The sequence below is a fragment of the Augochlora pura genome, chromosome 11, assembly GCF_028453695.1.
Source record: "Augochlora pura isolate Apur16 chromosome 11, APUR_v2.2.1, whole genome shotgun sequence".
Taxonomy (NCBI): domain Eukaryota; kingdom Metazoa; phylum Arthropoda; class Insecta; order Hymenoptera; family Halictidae; genus Augochlora; species Augochlora pura.
Genome location: NC_135782.1, coordinates 5,998,823 through 6,022,580, shown reverse-complemented (window position 1 = coordinate 6,022,580; position 23,758 = coordinate 5,998,823). Strand labels below are relative to the sequence as shown.

Below are 23,758 nucleotides of genomic sequence, written 5' to 3'. Positions count from 1 at the left end.
CGTTGTCCTTGAGAATTCCCGTCGAAATCGTAGATCCGGCATCACACTTCCGAATCTGGAATCAGTTGTAGAAAAAGTTGCGTAAAACACCGTCTTCTTTGTCAGGAATGAATAAACAACAAACCGGTAATTGCAGTAGCGCATTCGATTAAAATTTGAAATCATCAGCAGATTATGGTGGTCGCAGCAAACCTACGCAATTTTAAATAAGTCATTACTATTGTTGCAAAATTCATGTAATACTCTATCTATTCAGGCAGTTTAGAATATTTCAGCGTAAATTTACTTGCACTTGCTATCTGGAAATATGCAATATTCACCGGTACAATAACTGACAGTCCACTTAAAGTTTAAATAGAAGTTAAATGAGCTAAATAGAAAATTAAACAGAATAAAATCTATTTTTCTGATCCTCCTATCGTCACGCATTTAATCTATCGTTCGTTTCTGCCAAGACTGCAGCAACCCCATCAGTTTATTTCCATCAAGGTAGTAAAAGGCAACATATTTAATGCAGGTCCAGCTAAAAATCATTGTGGATAGTTTATCACGGTCGGAGTTAAAAGAGCGAGCAATGTATTCGTCAATGTAAAAACACGAACCGTTTCGGTGGAAAGGTTCGGCCGCCATTAAATCGCCAACATTTATAGCATCGGCAGTGGGATGCAAGTCTTTGATAAAGACATCAACGTATCGTTTTTCGAGCACCGGCATTTGTTAGAAACGCAGCGGAGACGCGCAGCCAGCGTCTGAGGCAATTCGAGTTAATGGGTCTCGGGCGAAAGAACGTTATCCGAACGTCCACTCCCGAATCTCGACTACGAGTCAAATGGTGGCGGGTCCCACGTGCATTTCTCGTATTGTAAATATACAGAATTTACGTTTATAACGGGTACTTAGGCTTGATTTACGCGGGTAGCTGGACTGAGATACGGCCACCGTCTGGATTCATCGCGCCAGGACGCGGCTTGATGAGATGGAACTCGATTAAGACGCGAATATTTGTGAACATCTGCCCTCTTTGAAGAGGACTGAACTTTGCTCGCGGTGCGGCACAATTCGACTCGCGATTGGTCCAATCATTGGGTCTAGTATCGCCCAGGTTTTCCAATCGTTGTTGGAATTTGCGTATCTAAATTCATCTAGGTATTTAACTTGATTTACGTGTCTAAATCGGTTTAAATGGGGCGATTAACAATGCTGCTTGATTTTAAAGGCATAGATTTCTGAGCGATGTATTTTCGAATTGTTAAATGTACAAATGTTCGATTTTTATATTTAGATGCTTCCAAATCGCGTCTTTCGGTAGCGGAAAAATTCAGAGGTAGATGTTCCGAGATTTTTAGTTGTTTCGGTGCTTGAAAGAGTATCGTCCATGATTACATTCTGCTGGCTGATGGATCATTTAACGCAGAGCAGAATGCACTGTTCGAGTATGTAATACCTCGAAGCAACAGAAGCCGCTACTTGAAGTTATGTCCTCCACTTGGCTGTAATTGATCGCAAAATTAACTCGCGACCAGATGGCTGTTCCATGAACGACTGCCTCGTCGATTATATCGTTCCGCCATTCCTGTTACATCCAAAGATATTATTTATCTTTTTATATTTTATAAAAGTGCACGAGATTTCGCAATGCGTCAGTTTTTCGCGTTGTTCTACATTTTTAATATCACTTTGGAGAACGCAAATCTTGTTTTCTTGTTTCCCGATTGTTATACTCTTCCGCAGATTTGTTTACGCATGAAATTTATGATGTCGTCCATTTTCTTCTAGGAGAAAATAACTTTTCATCTGAGTAGATCCGTTTTATTTATGCCACCTCACCCTTCCGGCTAGATTTTATACGTTTCCCGTAATACGGATAATGAAATGGGGTTGTTTCCATCTTGCGGCAACATTATCGACCTTTCCCTTTCCTGCCTTATCGATTCTCGGGTATTGACCTTTCACCGTGCTTCGTACGATGGCGCCACGATCGAGCCCGTGACTGACACCCTCTTCAACTGGCACCATAGTCACCCTTTGCCAATAGGGGTGGCTAAGCCTAAAAAGATTTTGTTTTATTTATGCATAAAATTTTGCAGCTCTGGTTTACATGTTAAGCAAAGTTCAGATCTCCGTTTTACATCGGGAAAAATTTCTTGAATCACTGTTATTAAATTCTATAACAACCCTTTTTAAAGTGGGCAGGATCCATTGGTATAATTTTATTTTAACCGATTAAGAATTAAGGTAGTTTTAAAGCTTCGTTTTAAACTGTTAGCCTGCACGTTGCTTTTTATTAAAGGCGTAATTTCAAGTCAAATATTTTACAAAATTCACTTAAACATTAGACGAAATATACTATAATATACGAATAAATAAATCAATTGCAAATATTATTTGCTATTGCCAATTTATTAAAATTATTAAAAAGGATCATTTAATTTGAGCTTCTTCTAATTGACTTAAAAGATTTTTAGTTCCACAAAATGGTTGAAACTAAAATGAAAATTTTTTTCACTCCGAGAAAGCTTTCTTTCATAAAGTGTGTCTCCTCGAATATAGTTACATTTTTAAAACTGTGGAAAACAAGTATTATTGCTGACTAAGTTACGATAATTTAAAGCGAAGTTAATTTCACTTTTGCCTTTCCCAGAAAGTTGTCAAAAACCTCTTGAAATGTTCGACAAAGGCGTCGATCAGGTAGCCATTAAACTCTGAAAGGTGGTAATCTACTTTCTTAATCCGGACCGGAAGTCAGTGTGACGCTGCACACGCGGTGATAGCGATCGCGTCGTTCATCTTTTATATCCTTCATCTCCGTTTCTATCTCCGTTCCATTTACCTCGCAGAAAAAGATTCCATCGCGGGTCTCCATCCATTTTCCGTAACAATGAATCCAGGGGCTCCCTCCTCGGGTGTCTATGCTCCCATTTCGAACCCCCTTCTCCCGAAACGATGCCATGGAAAAGTCCCACCCTTCCGTTCTAACTAAGTTGCCGGGTGGAAAAAATGCAAAGTAGTCGCCTGGAGGTTATTTATCGTCGCTGTTCGCCTCGGAACAGCTACTGGGTCTTGGAAATCTCGACGCCCTGAGGTCACCGCCTGGAAATCGCATTTTTCCATCCCCTAAACTCATCCCTCGGAATTTTTTCTCCTTCTTCGCCGACGGGGGATGGCTCTACAGGAATTTTGCTACGTTTTAGCCGCGCCTAGACTTCGCGTTCTCGAATACTTTTTAAGCACGTTAACATATTTCTATGGACACACAATATTTATTCAATCGACAGTAAAAATTTTCTTGCATTTTGTCTTCGATAAAACAATCTATAAAAATTTCTCTGCATTGAATTTCATTTCTTAACACATTGTACGAACCCTAGATTTTGCTGATTTCTTCATTTTTACGTCCATAGGGGTGAAAGACGCGCTATCTACAGTTGCCTGTGTTTCTCCTCCTAGTATAACGACGCCAAATAGCATTTTTCAATTTCATAGCGTGCATTTCCATGTTTTAGGAATTGCAATTTCCGATACGGTTAATAGAAGCGTAGATTAATTTTTGCGCCGAAGAAGGCGAACGCCGGTCGCACCTGCGGCCGATTACAGTATCGCGGATAGTCTGACTCGATTTTCAGGCTCGTTTAATTATCCGGCGAGTCTCGACGGTTTTATCACGGCCAACATAAAATAGAACCGGGCGTTATCCGTTTTGCGGTAAAAGCGAAGGGCGTCGAACGCAACAAGTGTGAAGATACGTTGTTTCGCTGCTCGGCCGGCGATGCCGTGCAACGGCCGTATGAATAAACTTACCGAGCACGCCTGCAGAAAAAAGTTTTACGGACTTTTGATTTTTATCGTCGACGTTCAGCGAACAAATCGCGTCGAACGCTTTTTTTCCCTTGGCCTCCTCGCATCTCGTGGATCCGATAATTCCGGTTACTGTCACTCTCGTTCCGATTTTTAATCGCTAGACTGGCTGGCTCCGTGCATCCACGACCGAGACGAGTAGCTGCAATTTAATACGATATCAGTCACAGCTAATACAGGCTAGAGTATTATCGACGTGTTAAAATTAATAAAGAGAGCGCGAGGAAGAGATAGAAATTTTTAAGAGATTTTAGATTCTTGTAATGGGTGCTACAAGTTTTTATTTTGTATGCACATATCCGAAGTGTAGTAATCATTACAATAAGTGCATTGCTCGATGCTAGAAGTGCACTGCGAATTTTTCCTCGTTTAGAAATATCCACGCTTCGGTTTACAGAAATTAGATCTAAAGTATCCTTTGAAATTTCAACGAATCAAAGTGAATTATTTCGCGCAACGTCTTCAGAATTTTCAACTACAAAATACAGTCGGTCGATTGGGAAATAATAAATTTAAAAACGTCTTCTGTGTTTGAAGCCGACGCGGGTTCGTGTATTATTTATTCGCGTTTTCGGCTGTTTTTTTCACTTGCACAGTACCGATCCCGTTCGATCTTTCCACCGCGGCGAGTAAACTGTTGAGCGGCGTACAGCTGAACGGCAAATGTAGCGATCTAAACACGGATTCTCGGTATGTAAACGCAGACTTTCCTACGGTCTGATGCAACGGATCTCGAAGGTATAAAAAGCCCGTCGTCGAAGCGTTTCGGGACCGAGCGCGAAATGTTTATCGCGAGAAAAAGAGGTGTCCTTCGAGACGCGTCGAACTTCTCGCAGACTTTACTCTGCTTTTTAAACAAGAGCCTCGTCGGAGCTAATCGCCGGTATGGTTCCGTCTCGGTGCGCGCTTCATTGAAACTTCGCTTTCGCTGAAAATTCTTCCCGCAGCCTCCACAATTTTATAGAATTTTTTTCGACTCCACGGAAACACTGGAAATTGCCGATCAGAACTTGGCGGATAATTACTGTCACGAAAATTACATTTCCTTGTCCCTAATAATATTTCTATGTTAACTTCACGTTCTTCTAGTCTTTACTTTTTTATTAGTTTCAGTGAATGCTTCACTTAGGCTTACATAAAAGAGGCGTAACAATTTTTTATGTTACTTCACTTTACATATTCATGGTCTCTACAATTTCAACAACTCTAAAACGAAACCTGCGAAACCCATCTTATAGCGTAACCAATAACCGTGCTACTGCTACTTCCTACGCCACAACAAAAAAAGAAAGTCATCTCTATGTCCGGACGATCCTCTAAACCTCGAAGCATCGCTTCCATTAAAATGCTAATAGTAACCAAATTCTCCTAGACAGTTAACCGTGACAACAATCGAAACAATGCTCGAAAAATGACAATAAGATAACTCCACACGAAGGGAGGCGCACGGGTGTGTAGTCATTCTTTTGGCAATCTCGCAACCCCCACAACGCAACAAAGGCCACTCAAATCGTCGATGGAGAGTGGTTTAAATCCGAGTGCGATGGATTAAACTATTAAACATTGCTTTTTATTCAACGACCGGCGAAGCCTCCCACTCGAGTCGCGGCGCGGCAGTCGAAGGGCTCCGCGCCGGGTTTTCTCTCCACCATCGCATACCTTACGCCGACACGGATCGCTGCACAATACGGCTTTTTATAATAGGCCCGCGTTACGTAGGCGGGGCTGGCGCACTCGTAACTCGATTTGCATGCACGCCTGCAACGCGCATCGACGCACAAAGAACGACACGCGTTGCTAAAACCGTACGCGAGCCGTAGCCGTTGCTCGAGATTTCGAAGAAACCGTGCGCCGACTTAAAATATATCGATCGAACCTCTTACGGTTTGCCGAACAATGGCCCGAGCCGAGGGAACGCTGACCATTTCCATGGTTTCGCGAAAATTTATGGTCGATCCCGGCGAGGACGATGTTTCCTCGAATGGCGACGTGGAAAATCGGCTGCTCGAACGTTTTCTCGGCGATCGATGCGGAATCGTCGAATTCGACTTCCGGGGATCCTCTGAAAATTAAGAGAAGCTTGTGAGGATATGGCAGAATTTTATAGCAAATATAATATATAAATATAGCGAATATATTAACGCAGCAAAATATATATAAATATAGAAAATATAGCAAATGAGAAAATGGAGGCTAATCGACTCGCTGTTCGATTCTGAGAAGCAGAGGCATAAATCGAGAATAATGCAACCGTATTCTGATAGTCTGTAATATCGAGCTGTCCAGTGTTTAATTACGGAGCGTTTAAAAATTCATAAACGTTAAAGATCCAGGCTCATTATCCGTCCAAGCAAGGGTTTCCTTCATCCATTCCCGAAGCGAGTCCAGCGACAGGGGATGGTTGAATAATCGAGATCGCCCGGTCGTATAAAAGCTTATCTAAATTCTCGGTCGGATCGCGAGGTGAGATACAACCGGCGGGGAGAGAAAAAAAGACGGCACGGGGGAAAAGGGGCGGACGTCTGGCAAGTAGACATTTTACTTCCAAGATGGACGAACGCCGGAAAAGGGACGACCGAACGGGGAAAGTGGCAGGCGGAGAGAAAAGCCGAGTGGCCGGAGATTGGGGGTTGGGTCGGCCGACGGGGCTGCGGAGATAGCTAGGGTGGAACTCTGGCTGACTCTCATTAAGCTAAATTGTCTCCGAGGATGAGCTTCCTTAATTACTTAGCCGGTCCGTCGGCGCGCGCGCTCACTTTCCCGCCGCTTGTCTGGCCTTTTATTTCGGATAGGAAAATTTTATCCGCCCTGGCGGAGCCGCGTCGACGGAGACCAAACACGCTTAAACTTGAACCGTAATCGTCTGCGAGCTTTCTGAAGCGTTTAGGGCAGCGATCGTAAAATTTCGGACGTGAAATAATCATTGGCGAACGAAACACACCGCAGACCGTGCTGCAGACGTTCAAGCGAAATCTAAAGTGTAGTGGAAATATTAATCTTGAACGAACGGTTCATCCTCGAAAATATGGCTTATTTGTATTTTTTTTAATAAATACTATTGTTTGATGTAATAAGTTTAACCCTTCCACTTGAGTGGCGACACTGCAGCACTATTAAAAATCGTCGTACCTTGTTTCGCAATAACATTTGCATTGAAAAATCTCTGCGTGTTTTATAAATTGCTAAAAATGAAAACAGTGACATGCAGTGGCGATATTTAAACAAAAACGAATCAAAAACAATAATAATAGTATAGTTACAATAAATAATACTCACATGTTTTCTTTTTCTCGCAAACAATGCACTTCATGGTTCGGTCGACCAGAGTCATCTAAATTCCTCCGCAGGTTTCCCTAAAAGCAGAGCAGACTGCAATATCTGCACCCCTAAAAAGTGGACTAAAAAGCGCAAGGAATGATAATGGATGCGCGAAATTGGATGCACCCGTCTCGGCGAGGTGAAAGAGGGATGCAGCGGTGAATAGCCCGGACGAGGGATGAGGGGGTGCGAGAGAGGAGGGGACGGCATAGTAGGGGGTTGATAAGAGGTGGAGCGCCGGCAGACAGGGAGGCCCGGGGTGGGGAACTGCCTCTAAATATGCTAATACCCCCGACGTGGGGTAATGAGTTCCTCGCGCCACCACGATCCGCCGGACTGCTATGCATATATATTCAGCCATAAACACAACTTAGATTACTATATGTAACGTACCGACCGCCCCGGGGTGCGCGACTTATTGGCCGCTCTGCCGCCTCTCCTCCTACGACGCCTCCTTCTCTTTTGTCTTCGTGACAAAGCTCGAGCTTCGTGCGATTTGAATCCGCTCCGAAGACGAGCGGCGATACAAATATTGCGTCCGGGGGTTGGAGATCGATTCTGCGAAGGGTGGTTGATGCTGGAGGACGGTCTGGATCTGATCGTCGATTGTTGACCCTGTTTCGGTCTTCTTGGATCGTTGCAGAGGTTGAAGATGGTCTGAAAGAATATCGATGAGTGTGAGATATTTTGTAATTGATTATCAAGACTAGTTTTGCTAGCAATCTTGGTTAGATGATACGATAGGAGACGAAGATAGCTCGAGTAGGTTGGAGGATCGTTCTGATATGTGTAATTTATATTTTTGAGACATCATAAATAGACTACGGATTTAATGCATTTATGACAAAAATGAACAGGTAAAATACAAAACTGTGAGGACACGGACGAATTTAATTGTTGCACTATTTTCAACTTATCTGGGTTACTAAATAATGGCATATATATTTGTTGAATTCCAATCTCATATAAGTGCTTTAGAACATTTTCATTTCGCATAAAAATCCACAGTCTAATCATACCCTCATCAAATCAATCAAATCTTCGCTATTTCCTGCAATTTATAATCTGCGAAAATTCTGTCGGAACAAAAGTCAATTTCATTCGTCTCGAACTTCGTACCAGTACAAAACATTTCCATCCAGCAAGCAGACGCTACGAAAATCCTCCTAGATTAGAGACGCTCGAGGGAATTATTCTCGAGACGAAAATGCAAAATTCCGGGTCGAGTAGCGTTCGAGGAGAATAAAATGTGCCCGCGACCCATCGCGTGCGAGATATAAAATCGCGTCGAAGATAGTCGGAGAATAGAAACTTTTAGTGTTGGCTTTCGAGATTATTTCGAAATTCCTTCTCGCCGAGTTTCGCCGGCAGCGGATCGCAGACGAGACTCGAGACAATTTCGGTGGCTGTGCGAGCTACATTCTCGGAGGCACGTCGAAAGCGGGTCTCGTAATTTCCGCAGGCTTGCAGCTCTATTCCTATATCCGGGCCGCCATCTGTCCCCCGTGCCTCGTCGTCCATCCCATTTTCAATTTCCACCACGTTTCCCGTTTCCTGCGACGGGGCTGCTCCGCTGCCTGGCCTCACGCCGGTTCCATCATGGTGGAAAACCTCGTCCCATTGGCCCGACCTCGGAGCTGTCCGCTTCATGCTCGTTCCCGCGAATGGTCTTCCAGACGGAGAACCGAGAAATCTCCATTCGATCCTGGATAGTTTTCTCTCCCTACTGGACCAGCTAGAAAATTCCTTTCCTTGAATCGATCACGCTGAAAGATGGCAAGAGATAAAGAAGGGTTAGGTACAGCAGACTATTGGCTAAATGGAATCTAATTTATGATAAATATTTTGATTCACTGATGCAGTTGCAAATATGCAAGTGATTCATTAGTAGACATCTGATTTGATTCAGTTATATCAAACATTGGATTCAAAGAAACTTAATATGTCAGTGAACTAATCTCAACTTATTAAAATTACTAAAGGATAAAATCCAATTATACTTGCCTTCTATGTCTTACAATTGACGCAGAAAATGTATCCTTAAAAATCCATACTCTGTCCATCACTTCTATCCAAAGCGTTTCTCCAAAAATTGCGAACACCAAACTTCCCAACGCACGTGCGAAGCATCGAACACAAATGGCAAGTCGCTGCAAAGAATATTCTAAATTTCAAAAACCGGAGAATGAATCAGAGATCTTACGAAACAGCTTAGCAGTTCAGCATCGTACCTGGCTCCAGAGTTGCCGCGGTTCTATTTCGAAAGCCCGGCGAAAAAAGCTTGCCGGTCGTAAATCGGGTAGGCACGGCCGCCTTTGGGATTGGTCGATCCGCGGCTCCGTCGACGATCCGGTGGCTAGAGACGCCGAAACGAGGTTCGTTAATCTGGGCCACGCATCCGTCGGTTTAACGGAGAGAGGCTCGTAGAGGAGCAAAATCCGTGCGCGCGACGGACGCTGGTCCAAGTCGGAGAGAATCGTCAGGGACACCGGGGCGCGTGGCACAGTGCCGACGACGGATCACGATGCCCCGGGAAAAACTAGACTAGGCGTTTTTATGGGCCATCAAATTACGCCGACCACCTCATAAAATGTTTAAGCGGGCTTCTGTGCAAGACACTCAACCTGCCGGCCGGGCTAATGTTCTTTGGCAAAAGTGCATTTTTTCCGTTGTTCGTCTGCGCGACGGTGTGCCCGATTTTCTCCGGTTGCGAGCTTTCGGGGCTTCTTTCCTTCGTGGACCCATCCTGCCGAATCCCCGTGACCTCCTATCTCTAAGTACGCATCGTCCGCCAGCATCATTCGCAGTCGTTTCCGTAAATATCCGCAATTTAAAAGAGAATCGTTTCTAAGAGGGCAGACTTTCTTTTTGATCAAACGATTCGTCTCGAAAATCCTGATTCAACTGTGAAAGGAATTTCGTGAGAACTGCAATTGATTTTATGTAGTCTTTGATTTAATCGGCAAATAAAGTACAGTTTTAACACTTAGTTTAATGATTTCGATAAGTTGCACAGTCGGGAACATTAGTTTCCTTTGGAGCAGTCAATCGTGGACGTTTATACGTGTATAAAGTAATATAACTATAGAGTAATTGATAGAAGCGGTCGCTAATGAATCCAGTGTTAATGCGATCTCGGAGAAATAAACTGAATATTAAAAAAGAAATATGAACTAACTCGTGGGTAATAATTCAAGGAGCAATATTAAACATGTTATCGTAGCTAGTTTTGCTAAACTTACTTTAAAAGCAGTGCACTATGTTTTCTCTCGACGGTCTTCCGTTCTCAGAATTTATATTTTCCTCTATTTCGACTCATACATTCTCCATTAATCTCATATTTCTTCCTTCTTTTATTCGTATTTTCTACAACTTCTTTACTAATAACTGAACTGCAGATTTCTGTTCAAAATAAAAATATCTTAACTCTATTATAGAGAACAAAAATTAGATAAAAATATATTCCACCGCCCAGTAATTTTAATAAATTAAAAGAAGGTAGCATGGTCCTTAAAATTTTTCTAATGCGTCTACGCTGTGGTATTTTATGTACTTATTTCAATCATACTCTTGATCGTCTCGGCTCTCATTTCACTCTATTTTCATCGTTGCACCCTGCAATTCCCGCGGCCATTCGTTCCTCCGTTTTATTAATAACATTCTCCACTGTTTACCGATATATCGAGGAACCCGAGGACGAAGTTACACGGATACTTTTATATTTCTCTCCTCAGCGATACACTCACACCGTCCGCGTGCGTTCTCTTTGCCCCGCGTACTCTCCACTCTACTCGTATATCTCTACCTTTCTCTGTCCATTAAACCATCTTTCCTTTCCCGCCGGCCCCTCCTCTGCCGCCAGGCTATGTATCCTGTACATCGACATAGTCTGCAGCTGGCGAGCGATTTTCCAGGTCGTATATATTACATAAGAAGCAAACCTTCCGTTGATTCGGTATTCCAGTCTCCGGGTCAATGTTGGAAAGAGACAGGAGGCGTGGGGGAGATAGAACCATAAAGATCTCGACTCGACTGCTGCTTCCCTGTAATTAAAACATTCCAATTTAATCGTGCTCCACCGATACCGTATCTGCTATCTCTCTCTCTCTTTTTCTCTTTCTCTCTTTCTCTTTCGCCAAGTAATTTGTAGAGCCGTGAAGTATTTTTATATTTGCTTCTTCTATAAAAATGTAAATAATCGTAGTTTATTGTCCGAAACATAAGTTAAAAGAAAATGTCTTTCCTCTTTTAATAGCGCAGTAATAATAATTGTAAATTCTATTTTTCCACGGTTTTGCATTCGAATCGTTCATTCTTATTACAAATGCATAAAATTCGAAATCTGAGCAGGAGAAATATTGAAATATATTTTCCATTTTATTAGATTTATTATTCGCTATTGTACGCGCAGAAAATGCATTTTATGAGCTTCCTTATAGTAGGTTTCGATGCGCAATTTATTTGAGTTTGAACGTCGATACTCACGTCTTTGTTTCCTGTGTCAACGGATACAAATTTCCTGGTTGATTTTCTTCGTGCACGCTGTCGACGGCCATGTCGGTCGCCAGACTAAGGTAGACGGTTCCTGGGGGACCTGGATAGCTTAATTAATGGAGAAGTCTGCGGCCAGTCGACGGATCCGGTTCCTAAAAACCCGGCCCAGCCATTGGCTCCACCGATTCCTTTCCCGCCTACAGAAATCTGTAGAAAGGAACGCTATACACGGTGAGCCAAAACACCGGACCCCGCAAACTATTTCTAAACATCGGAATTAAACAAGCAGAACCGCGCCACGAATAATCTAACGCAATCACGAGCGATCGATAACATTCCCCTCGAAGCTAAAAGAACGTTTTTCGTTAAACGCACAAGCAAACGTCTATTTCTTTGTTCGCTGTAATTACATGTTCAAAGCTTTCCAGCCTAGGCTCTACAACGCTCGCCGATTCGAACACAATTTTGCCTGAGAGATTGCTTGCTTTCAATCTTGATCGAACCGCAGCTGTAATCTACACCCAACCCATTAGCAACCGCTGATTTACTGCCCACTTTGCTACGAAAATCTTCTACTCTCGATCTCTGCGTTTCTTTTTTTTTTTCAAAAACGATCCCCACCTACCCTATTCCCAGCTTGAGTCGAGGAACTATCAGCGTGGAAATAAATGCGACAAAAAGGAACCGAGGGTTAATGGACGGATGATTTAATCGCGAGGCAGATGCTTTCGACGACTTCGAGATAGATCCGCACGAATTCTGAGGGATCAATCGCCTTACTGAAGCTAATATAAAGTGCATAGTCTATTTCGAAAATTAAAGTTTGTCTCTTAATACTAGACTGGTTATTGTTGTGGATATTATAAAAATATTTCTATTGGAAATTTTGATGGAATTTTAGTAGAATTCTTCCATGTTGGAAGTCCAAGAGGTTCTTCTATATTCATGGAAATTTTTTGCAGTTTGAGCAAATCTAATCTTGTTATTTCCATGAAATGATATTTTCACATTAGTCAAATTTAGGGTTAGCTTCGGTTAGGGTTGGTTTTAAGATCTATTAATAGCAATTTTAGTGTAAAAATATTCCATTAAATATTTTCTGCTCGATCGGATCGTCGATATGGACTTCGGTTAAATCTCCGTCACAAAGTTGCTTAGATACCGTCCGTCCAAGAAAAACGAGTCTGCCTCGGCGCAGCAGCGGCAGTTAGTCGCCTCGGAAAGAAATCGACGGGTCGCTGGCAGCTTCTCGAGGGCCACGGACATCGGGATGGAGTCGTCAGTTGTATACGGCCAATGAATCCGGCAGTAACAGAGCCCTCCGAAGAGAAAGGGAGCGCGGTAGAGGCAAAAACGTTTTCTCTTCGGGTGGGAGGAGACGGACAACCGCTCTTCCCGCTTGACTTTTGCTAATCCACTGTCCGGCCGTTCCTGAATGAACGCATAAACGACAGCGGGAGACGCGTGGGCAACGGCTGCCCGTTAATATCGCGTGACAAGAATAAACGTCGGCCATAATTCAATATTGTAATTATACCCTCGTAACGGGCTTTATTGTGCCGATTAATATGCGTCGTTAAAGTAATTGCCGGTAGCGCGGACTACTCTCGCACCTATAACGGCCCGTTTAGGCGCCATCTTAGGACACGCGAATCGCAATTTTCGCAAGTTCCCTGGGAAACGGCGATCCCGCGCGAGCTTCGCGAGTCAATGACTATCCTGGACCCTCTCTTCCAATTTTCTCCGTCCCTATTCGGCCATTTTAGTACAACGACGATCGCGTCCTTTGTTGCGAGACTCTGATCAGATTTTGAGATTCAGCAATTTTAATAGCGCGTTGTCTTCTTGTGATTTTCTATGCTGAATCTTAGTATTTGTGTTATACTTGTCGGATACGATTTTAGAATCTTGCAATTTCAGTCCTAATTATTTAACGAAATTTTAGAAACTTCTTAAAAGTGTTTGGGAGGTATTTAATAATTTATACTGAATGTTTTCATTTCATAGTCGTCTCTTTGAGAAAAATGTTTCGATTAGAGTTTCCTACACTTTGGACGCGGTTTCAACAGTTTAAGAGACGCACAATCTAGAGGTCCTTCAATATTCTTAGGTTTCTAGGAAACAAAGCAGAGACTGTTAGAAGCTCTTTAGTAACAAGAGATCTTTTTATCAAAATGGATCTCGTAGCTAAATTTTCTCGAAGCGTAAAATTTTAATATCGAAGCTTCTCTTCCTTAAACAAAGTATCGAAACGATCGAAACTCATCGTCGCGTTACAATTATTGCGGAAACACGGTTGTTTGAGTTACGTTTCTTTTCGGAGCAAGTTCGGTGAGTTCCGTGACGAAAAATATTTGTAGGAGAGATTAATCGTGCTCGCCGGTAAGTCGAGTCCGGTTTCCACGGGTGTATTCGAGCTTTTATCGCGCCTTCGTCCGGCCTCTCCCTCAGTCCGTTGCAATTTTCTGCTTCAGATTGAAAGAATTATCGTAATCGAGTCTGGCCGGAATACGCGGCATCGGCTTCCTCGACTTTATCGAAGCGATAAACTCCATTATTTACAACGGGCCGTATATTACGAGATTAAAAGAACGTTCCCGGTCGTCCGCGCCCGATTAATTCCCATTTGTCGAGAGAACTTTCAAAAGAATTTCCATAAAGATAAATTTCTCCCTCCGCAATGTTACCGAAAACGCCGACCCGCCCAGCTTGTATTCGACAAAAGGGGGGTACACGCGTTCGGCTTTTTTCCACGGACGGGCGTGAAAGTGGGATGGTATCCCATTAACGGGCCGACAAAGTCGATTTCGGGCTGCAACAATGTTGGGAATCGGTGAACGCCATCGATTAAAACTCGCATTAAGGAGCCACTGCTTTGCTCGACCCTTTTCGAGTGGCTATTTCCGACCCGAAGATGGCGAACGGCGATCTCCTCGAGATTTTATCGATCTCGCCCGACTTTCGAAGCTTTGGATTTTCAAACTTTAACTCTTTTCATTTCTAAATTTCCAAACTTTTAAATTTTCTTGCTTTCATCTTCCCTATTCCAAAATATCCTGACTTTATTAATCTCTTTAATTTCTACATTTGCAAACTTACAAACATTCTATTTCTAAATTTTCAAACGCTTCAATTTATAAACGCTTGAATTCCAAGGTGGTTGAACCATCGCTCGAATCATACAACTTGCCAATTTCGAACGTCTAATCCAGCAAGATCGCAAGCCATTCGAGCAACCAAATAAATTCGCCACGACTCCGCCCGGGGTTCCGCAGAGGCCGCCCGCATTCGGGTATCATCGATTAAGCGATCGAGCAATGGCTGACTTGCTCATGAATAAGAGAACGCTGCCACGAAACCTATGGGAACGCATTCGAAACGTTCGAATCGTACGAGAGTGACTAAAGACGATAAAAGAACGCGCCGTATCGTCCCCGGGAATTCGCAAGATCCCGACGTCCTGTTATCGAACCTGGGGAGAAGCCGGCGGTGCCGAGACGGGGGCGAGAGTGGGAAAAGGAGAGCCGGGTACGGAGCGGATTCACGTTCTCATGACGCGGCGGTCATTTTAAACGAGACTCACGTGTCGGGACCACCCACCTCATGGAGCGCTGGCTGATTATATACGCCACGATTTCGAGCGTTTTCGAAGCGTTCTCCACCTTCTGGCTCGCGGCATTCGCTCGGGCAAAAATCCGCAAAACCGGTGACGATCGTGAGACTCCGGCTTTCGGAACGCGTTTTAAGAGATTACCAAAGACCACCCGCCCCTCTTTCGCGTCCTCCTCTGCACCGTTCCGTCCCCTCCTACGGGACGGTGTAGATGTGTTTCTGGATCTACTAATTGGTCGTAAAGGAAATTATGTTCAGAGGCCAGGCCTCGTCCTCCCCGAGCTCGATCCTCGTAGGCTGCCGAACGATCCAACTCTCGATTGGCTACTCCGCCGAGATTTCCTTGCGCGTTTAACGAACCGCCCGTTCCACCGTTTTCGCACTTTTCCTGATACCGGAGATCAACGGGCTATTAGAGGAAAACGGCTCGCAGATTTTTAGAGCCCGGATACTGAAAACTGCAAACCTCGACCATTTTAGTGCCGGAAATTACGAATTGGGTTAGAAAATAACGAAATATCATCATTCGGTACTAAAATGGTTAAAACTAGATAAAACCTCAAAGCTGAATTTTAAATACCAGAAACTAGAATCTAGCAGAAGAAATCTAATAATTATAATATTCATTTGGCGGAAAAATTCGTACAGCATTTTGACGAATAAAAGAAGAGTCATATATTGTAAAGTACCGCTCGGATTTCTTGACCAATCTAATATAATAAAAAAAATAGTATATGGGGACAACTTTCATAATGCATGAATTATTTCGTAATAGAATCATCTAAATTGTAATACAACCATTTAAGCACTATAAATTAAAAAATCTTGCCAACGTAGCAAGAATATCATCAGTGTCCCCGAGCGACCATTAAGTTCCTGGTTTTCATCGCCACGTTTGGGTGGTCGCGGGACGAAAAATGATCTCGCTATTAGGCCTCGTTACCTGTCGCATAGTTAGCTCGCGTGCCGCAAGCTCGCGTCCGGTTTAGGAAATTTCAGCCCGGGTACGGATACCGGCTGACCGTTTGTTCTTGGCCGGCTCCGCTGCCACTGCCGGTGGTGGCGGCGACGGCACTGGTGGTGGCAAATATATTATGCCTCTCGTAAAATTAAGTTTTTACGATCATTTTATGGTCGCGCGCGGTCCGTCGATGCTTAGTACCTATAGGTGTGCGTCTCTTCGCAGCTGTGCTTTGCGCGGGCCTCGTGGCGACTCGTCACGGATCTCTTTCATCATAAGAGTCGCCGGAACTTTGTAACTGTTTTCGGGATACGGGCCCGTCCCGTCGCGATCGACACCCTGACGGTTCTATACTAACCCTTTCAGAATACTTCCGAAACGCTGTAAAGCTAGTTTTCAACGTATTTCTGCCGCGTCTACGCTGAATCATTTTTTAAAGCTGATAATAATGATGTGCATCTTGATGTGCATCTAAGTAGGGAATTTCCGGTACCGAGTCATAGCGGAGACGAGTTTCTTTATAGTCTATACTCTGTTTATACTAACTTTATACTATATGCCTGATATTTGATTATATTTCGTAATAAATTAACTGGCACTAAAGAGAATTTATTTTACGCTAAAAATACCTATTGTATTTTAATCTCAATTCTTAATTGACTTATTTAATTCAACGTAGAATTCCGAGGAGAATATTAATTCTACTTATTCACCCTTAGTCTAGTAATGATATCATATATTTTGCAATATTGTGAGAAACAAACATTAATAATGTAACAGTAAAAATTTAAGAATAAGTTCAAGAACAGTATCAAGAGATTCATTTACCTGGAATATAACACACTCACTCTTCAAACACGTTGTTCGATCACAGAATTTCCTTTAAAAGATAAAGACGTCAATTAACACGAAAAGCTCCAAAAGCACGCGATCAGTGAGAGAACAGCTTCACCATTTCGCCAAGTCCAATCCCGCGATCGATGCGACGAGGGGTGGCCACTTTCGTTCCAGCAATCTTCTATCAGGACCGGGCTTTATCGTCAAAGACACGTCGGACGTGGAACACACAAGCCGGCCACTGTTTAACGAACGAACGAACAAACGAGGATGTTCGTCGACGAACGAGCACGGTAAACTGCGATCGAGCAAACTGTCCGAGCAGCGAGGGCCAAATGAAAACCAGCGGTTACGCGCGTCCCCCATGGGAACCCGTATAGCTTCTCTCGGGGTTGCAGCTTTCTCTTGGTATGAAAAAATTTCGGAACCGGCGATCGTCGAAGATTTCACTGAAAATTGGGCCCACGGAACAATGGTTGTGTGAAAGTCGGCCACTGGGCCGTGCGGGAAGTGAAATTTCTATTTCCCGAGTAGGAAACTTTCATATTTTTTGGGAAAGGGAAATATTATACTCATCGCCACCTAATCGAAAATAACTGACCAATTGATTGTTATATCTTTTGTTGTTGTCACGAATTTTAGGTGGGAAGGTATTTACTTTTTAAAATAAAATTGAGTCTCCTTACTGTGAATTATTTATTGCATAATGTATTAATATATTAGCATTAATGTATCCATCTCATATATTGGATAAATATATAATAAAATAATTATGTATTGGATAAAATGAATAAGAATTTTAAATCTCAGATGATATCACGATACCAGAGCGTGGTTTTCATAGGAGGTGAAGGATTTATTTTATAATTAATGTCAAGTGGGACGTATAATGGTGGCATTCTGAGGCTGCCGTTTCTAAAACCCGGTAGCCCCTCTGACAAAACACGTGTGAACATTCGTTGAATCACTTAAAATACTCTCGTGTTTATACAGTTGCCGTGAACTTCGCGCTGAGCATGAGTCCGCGTCGAACAATATCGTAAAAATTATATTTTCTACTCCCGCTGCCTCGTTACTGACACAACAATCCGAGATTTAGTTCTCTTACACGCGGACATCATTCTCCGATCTTATTTAAGCCTCCGCAGCTCCCTATAATTTTCATCATGATCAAAGTTTCGAATTTCATCCCATTTTTAGCCACAACGTGGCGTTCTAGTGTTTCTCATTCGCGATAAAAGAGTCGTCATTTTTAAATTTTACATCGCAGATCAGAGTTGAAAATTAACATCTTTAAAAATTATAAATTCATTATTTAGTGAGATTTAGAAATTCTTACTGGATGTTGGATTATTTTGAACTCGCATTAAGATGTTGGACTAAAGAGGGTTGTAGTATAAAAGTATGAAATTCGATCTCCTCAGTAAATATTGAACAGACACGTGGCTTAAAAAATTACTAACCCCTGTTCATCTTTTTTCACAGATTCACAGCTTCGCGTTAGTTCCTATCATCTGACTAAATATGTAAGAAAAAATATTTAGCGAGAAGAATTATTTACGGTATGGTCAACACCATCTAACAAATTATTAAGTATCCTAAATATGTGTTTCACAAAACGAGTCAGATGAAAGAGATATTTCTATAAAATAAGGTACAATATGAGCGACTCCTTACTACACGATTAATTCAAACATTCTATTATCCGAACGTAATGATCTCGCGATTACCACTGACAACCGTGATCCCGTAAGATCACTGTCGCAGATCCACCGACTGGACCGAATTGAAATAAAATTGAGCGGCGTGGCTTCGGCGGCGATCGGTCGTTCAGAGAGCATTTTCCAGGGAGCATTTTCCGAAGCGTGTAGCTTCCACGTTACTCTGCGGATACAGGCAAAGCCACTCGGCGGAAAAGGCGGCTCGGAATCGGGATTAGGGCAGGCAGAGGGGAAGGGCAGGAAAAAAGGATGGCTTCTCGCGCGAGCAGCTCCCGTGTATCCGGAACGGCGGCCATAGTGTTTACGTGCGGTGGTGAAAGCCGAGACTGAAACGCCCGTAGGAAAAGGCCGCGACCGTGTGCGAGGGGGATCATATTATTTTAGTTGAATTATTTATAGAGCGTCGCGGGGTGAAAAAAGCCGCGCGCGTGCTGCTCTCTCACCTGACGGAGGGCGAGTACGTATCGGCCTGTGCGTGCGCGGGAAAATAAAACGACGGCGAATAGAAATCGAGAAAAATTTCGCTGACTCGAACAAAAGCTGCCCGGGCGCCCTGGAAAATAATCGAGGAGAGAGAGAGAGAGAGAGAGAGAGAGAGAGAGAGAGAGAGTACTCCCGATGGGTTCGCTTTTCCAATCGCTTCCCCGGATAGCTTCCGCCCGGAGGATCAAGTTTTCCGGGGTCAACGGCCGAGTTTAATGCGAGCCGGTATTCTCCCGTATCGCATAGAGATAGGAATTTATCGATACATCCGAAGCTATCGGGAGGAATTGGGGGTGGGGTCTTGGCATTTGGCTATCTACCCGAAGTTGCCGCATCACGCCTTCGCTATAGCTCCGCGACCCTGATTTTTCGATGCAGACACTGCGACGGGGATCGGTATCGAGGTCGCAGGCTGCTATAAAATGGGGGTGCTGGAAACATCCCTTGTTTAATCCGTTCGAACATTCTTCTTGAATTTTTCTGGGTAGTTCTAATCTATAGATTGTAGGAATTCTTTGTTTAGTTGGAAATTCGTCTGCAATTGTTTCTAAAATCATGGAATAATACTTTAATAATTATTGAGAATTAATTTTTGTAATGTTTTCTCAGATCTGTTAAAATCTAAGAAATGTAGGAATGCTGAATGGACAATGATTCAGGAAGGTATTTCGATTTTAAGAAATTTTCTAGGTTTATGTCGTACCAATTGCTGAATAAACCATCGTGGCTCTATTATTATCACTAGACTTCCCTCCCTTAATAATTTTAATATGACGATTATTAAATAGCACCCACTCGTCTTGTCACAAGTATATAAACCCATAATTTAATAACCACTATTCATCATTTACCATTTCCTATCCAACGTATTTAAAAGAATTCAAAGTTGCATCTTCAATAAAGAAAGATCACTGACGAAACCCTCTTAGAATCCTCGAAGGACTCTACTCGGCTTCCAAAAACTTCGAAACTCAAAACATTCTCAAAATGCCGAGCCGATTACCGAACACGGTAACTAATAAGCTCGCGCAGGGATTCTGGTGGAAAGGACTCGGATTCCGGAAGTCGACGTCCAAGGGACGAGGACGAGGATCGTCGCAGGGAATCGAACCGTCCGAGGTCCTTAATGCGGCAATTCGAAGTCGTGTCGCGGGCACCGTTTTTCTTTTCGTTAGCGGGATACAAAGCCCGTCCTCCGATCGTTTGTATTCCGGCTCCGGCACCGTCGGTTATACGATTCACGTATAGGCGAGGCCGAGTACGTACGATATGGACCTGCAGATGGAACAAAGTATAAGCGTGGGATATTCCATTTGGCCAGGGACGGCGGTGAAAGTGGGAGTGCAGAGGGGCGACGCGGGGCCGAGGGGGGCGAGAGCTTAAGAGGGTTTGAAGACCGGGGAGAAGCGGCGGCAAGGTTCGACGGTACGTGAGTATACGGCGAGCCGGTATTGAGTCAAGGATGGCTAGACCGTTTCGTGTTCCTGGGGTTGCGTCGTCATGGGAACCGTCCTCATCAGCCGAAGTCTCCCAAGATCTTCCTTTTCCCTCCGCCGTCCCCCTCTTCTCCGCTCGTCCGTCCTCGTAGTAGTCCTCCTCCACCTCCTCCGACGACGATTTCCACCGGCGCTTGTTTTGCTCTTTTTTCCATTTCCTCCTTTTTGCGACACTGTTTTGCATTCTATCGCGGCCGTCTCCGAGATAAAGTCCTCCGGATTGGAAAGGAGACGAGGGGACCGCTGATAACGCCGATGGGAACCGGCGTTGTCTCGCCCGTGACTCTACAATGTTTCGTGGTTTCGTTTTTTCTTTTTTTTCACGGCAACCAGAGCTCGGCTGGTCGCCTTCTCGTTGGGGAACGGGCTCGCCTGATTGGATCGACCGGCTCTTCTTTCCTCCCCTCTGCGAAACCGACGGACGATTAAGCCGTCTAGCCTCTCGAATTCTTGCTGTTCCGGGCCCACCGACACGGCTACCGATTGTTACAGGCCTTGGTCATTTCTGTTGCGTTTCGCATTATTAGGCGGCGGATCACACTTTCACGTGGACTTTTACTACGGACAATACCGTGATCACTCGAATGAGAACACGTGTTCACGCATCGAAGCTTTTCTTCACCTTCGACTGGATTATCGAGGTCGCGACGGACTCGCGCAACTTAACACGTTTCTTTATTCGAATCTTCACTTTGGCCGTTTGATATTTTCCATAAAAATTAATATATTATATGTAATCAATTGTTATATGTATAACAAAGTCTTTGTGGCACAAGCATCGTTTTCATTAATTTTTCGGTGCTAAACTTTCTGTACAATATCTTCTGATATGGAATATATTACACAAACAATGCACTAAACTTTGTGAATTCCCTTTTTCACATTAACTCCAAAATATTTTTTGTTCTCGGTAATATATTTAAATTACCAGTTCGATCGTGGTTATTTGCTTACATTTCCTATCAATATCTATTTCGAGTCTACAATTTTGTTATCAGACAGCTACTAAAATACGACTATAAAATATGATATATGTTCGTTCAATAACCGAGGTACTGAGCTACCCTTATAAGAGAAGAAGATAGAGAGTATAGCTAAAAGGCTGCATACAATTAATAAAAATAATATTTAATACTTTAATAAATATCTAATAAATAAAATTCAGTGTATACGCAACGACATAAAATTTATATAAAACAGAAATATAATAGAAAATATAGAACTACGCCGACGTCGTTAAAATTTCTGACGAATTTCGAGGTTTCATAGCAGGGATTTCTGGACGAGGCTTCGATTTAAAATTCGTATATTCAAAATTGTTTGGCCATGATTAAAAAGGATAAGAGATGGAGGACACGAGGTCAGTCGTCGGGCCAGGCCGGCGTCGAAGGATCCAGGATCTCGTTGGCGATCGAGTCGGAGGGTCTGGCCCGTCTCCGGCAGCGCACGCCACTGCCATGTTGGTGGCGCCTGTCGGAACGGAGAGCCGGGATTGGTCTGGCGGCCATACCGTTTGCCCGTGGAAACGAGAGGGCGTCCCGGTGCTGGCGGCGTTCCACGCGGAAGGCGTCTCGACGCCCCGCTAAAAACGGCACGCGTCACGTCACACGGCTATGGGACTCGACGACGACCCCTTTTGCCACCCCCTGCGCGGCCCGAATCGAGCTCACCGTCGTCGCGGAGACGTTTCAACCCCTACCACTCTCATTCTCTCTCTCTCTCTCTCTCTCTCTCTCTCTCTATCTATTCCTTTCAACTTTTAAAAGATATTTCAATTCTCCCAGCCACCATTGATGAAAATTACATGTACGCCGGGGTTGATCTTTATTCTCCAGGAGGATCTATGAATTTCTGAGGGTTATAGCGAAAGGATTAGGGACGGCGGGATGGGTGCAGGATTCTGGACCTCGTGAAAGGGGTTATAGAGCTCTCTCAGGCTAGAATAGACGCGTTTTGGCGGATGAATAACGATCGGGTTGCTTCTGTACACTTGGGTGGACGGTACAGGATTGCTCTCACACTTCGCTGCTTAGGGGATGCTGTTCTGGTCGATTCGAAAAGGCAACGACTTGCTCGGCGAAAGATTAATTTGCTTTTTATTTTAAATTAATACGAAGAGGGATTTTACTTTGAGAACGACATTTTATTATTGCGATTGTTGAAAGGGTGAACTTTGTGGTCTTTGTAAATCTAGTTCAGGGTACACTCTTGTGCAAAATAAAAATTGTTCGCACGGTTTGGAAGATGTAGAAGCTCCAGAAATATTAATTCTTTTGCTGAACGATTTATTAATTCTTGTACTCGATCTATTAATATTTCTCATGAATACATAAAATCCGCGAACAATTTCATTACAACAGCATGAAATTAACGAACGTGGATTTAATTAGTTTTCGAGGGACCGATAAAGGAGGGAATATTCTCCTCCTTTTAATTAAGCCCCCCCAAAAATCCGGGGCTCCACAGCTCAATCCCGTCGTTGGCTTCGAATAAATATTTCTTTTACGAGGAAACTCTTCTCGGGCTCTGTTTGTGTGTGTGTGTGTGTGGGCCAGTGTTCCTCCGTGAGATTTCATTCGTCGGAAAGTTTTTTTCGCGGCACCGGTTTCGTAATCTCCGAAAGGGGTGTCGGCCGCGATGAATGCAACCCTTTCTCTGCCGTGGTTTAGTGCCCGTGGCCCGGCGTGAATTAAGACTGGTGCTCGCTCCTCGGGGACCGGATTTTTTTTAATTATCTCGAGCTCGTTGCGCCGCTTTTTTTCACGGCTGGACTCCGCCTGATAAAATGGTGCACCGTCGAACCGTAGCGCTTCGCTTTTCCCAACGGAGACGAGCATTAATACCAGAAACAGGAGGAAGATTACAAACAGTTAATAATTTCAGCTGCAACCTCTAAACTGCTCCTACTTTTTCTGCAAAAGTTGCAGACATTTTTTATTTCGCATGAAAATGTTCAATCTAATTATTACCGACTTCGTTGC

At 43.6% G+C, this 23,758-nt stretch overlaps 1 protein-coding gene and 1 pseudogene across 2 annotated transcripts in view; one reads left to right on the top strand and one right to left on the bottom strand.

Moving 5' to 3' along the window:
- LOC144476704 (uncharacterized) overlaps nt 1-23,758 on the top strand; it is a 103,056-nt gene that overhangs the window by 56,926 nt on the left and 22,372 nt on the right. The window lies entirely within an intron of this gene.
- On the bottom strand, nt 4,369-8,872 carry LOC144476922 (uncharacterized; annotated as a pseudogene). The gene is made up of 4 exons (XR_013495110.1): nt 8,486-8,872; nt 7,567-7,830; nt 7,132-7,208; nt 4,369-5,917 (listed from the first exon to the last, which is right to left on the bottom strand). The product of XR_013495110.1 is annotated as an uncharacterized LOC144476922 (transcript).